At 48.9% G+C, this 1306-nt stretch overlaps 1 protein-coding gene and 1 long non-coding RNA gene across 2 annotated transcripts in view; both read right to left on the bottom strand.

The window, feature by feature from the left end:
* Positions 1–376, bottom strand: LOC109526242 (uncharacterized). Its single transcript, XR_002170292.1, has 3 exons — positions 254–376; positions 105–170; positions 1–41 (listed from the first exon to the last, which is right to left on the bottom strand). It is a non-coding gene; the product is annotated as an uncharacterized LOC109526242 (long non-coding RNA).
* anxa5a (annexin A5a) overlaps positions 1–1306 on the bottom strand; it is a 26727-nt gene that overhangs the window by 12454 nt on the left and 12967 nt on the right. The gene's annotated exons all lie outside the window — the stretch shown is intronic.

Raw genomic sequence — 1306 nt, 5'->3', positions numbered from 1 at the left:
CGTTGCAACATGTGGAAGGTGCTGTTCCAGCGTGTCTCCACCTGAAAATAAAAGGTCATTATTGTTTGAAAGGGGAGTGGAAGCAGTTATGGATGTCAACTTACCTCTTGAATGAGCTTCAGCACAGGCTCTGTAGGCATCATTTGCTCCTGCACCTGTGTCAGCCTTGTCTATAAAAATTAAATATGAAACAAAACATTATTCAAGTCATTTTGCATTAATTTGAATACTGCTGTGTAATCAAGGAATTCACCTTTGCAGTGGTACTGCTTTTGAAGTAGCCAACTATCCTCCTACACTGAAGACGGATCTCAGACAGCTCAGTGTTTTCTGCCAGAGCCTTCTTCACGATCAGATTTAATGTGTGCGCCACACAAATTGTAATGTTGTTCATTGTAAAATGAATCGGAATGAGTTGAGGTTTGGAGATGCGAGTTGAGTGTCAGCGTCACCTGTGAGCTCATTATCGTCCCGGTGCGCTGAATTTATTTCGATTCACCCGCGAAACTATTTGTGGGCGGTGACGTAGGAATCCCGTCCCGTGAGGCTTCGGGCGGAGCAACGCGCGTTCCGAGGTATCGGGCGTGGCCACAAGCGTAATCGACACGCGCCTCAGTGCGCGCTTCGCGGATTTTCTTCCGGTTTACTCGGCACACGCATCGGTCCCTCGGCACAGTCGGGCACATCACTACTCCCAGCCCAAGCACTCATTGTCGGGTCATTGTTTGCTGTTGGCTGCTGTCATGTTTGTTTCAGTCATGTTTCTGTTATTGATAGTTTTGAGCTTCAGTCATGGTTTTTGTTTGATACTTTGGACTTTGTTTAGGATTTAGTTTTCTCTGTTTTAATACAATTCGTCAAGTACACCCTGCTCCTGCCTGCTTTTTGGGGTCCACCACCACCTCGCAACGTGACACGGGGAGAACATGCAAACTCCACACAGGGAGGCCCGAGCTGGAATCGAACCCGGTTCCTTTGCACTGTGAGGTAGAGCTAAGATCGGTCCTAAAAAATCGAGCCCGAGCCGAACCCCCCCCCCCCCCCCACTCATTGGTGAAAAATAAAAATTTGAAAAATATTCTGAATAGCTGCCAGAAATCATCTCAAAGTCAGTGTTGTGTCCAAGGACCGGCAACCCGAGGCCAAGGCCAAGGCCAAGGCCAAGGACTTGCCTCCGAGGCCAAGGCCAAGGCCAAGGACTTGGAAAATTTTCCGAGGCAAGGCCAAGGCCAAGGACTTGAGAAATTTTCCGAGGCCAAGGCCAAGGACCAAGGACTTGCTTCCGAGGCCAAGGCCAAGGACCAAG

This window comes from Hippocampus comes, unplaced genomic scaffold (genome assembly GCF_001891065.2).
Source record: "Hippocampus comes isolate QL1 unplaced genomic scaffold, H_comes_QL1_v1.1 scaffold202, whole genome shotgun sequence".
Taxonomy (NCBI): domain Eukaryota; kingdom Metazoa; phylum Chordata; class Actinopteri; order Syngnathiformes; family Syngnathidae; genus Hippocampus; species Hippocampus comes.
The sequence above is the reverse complement of the archived record's forward strand: the minus strand, read 5'-3'. Positions and strand labels throughout refer to the sequence as shown.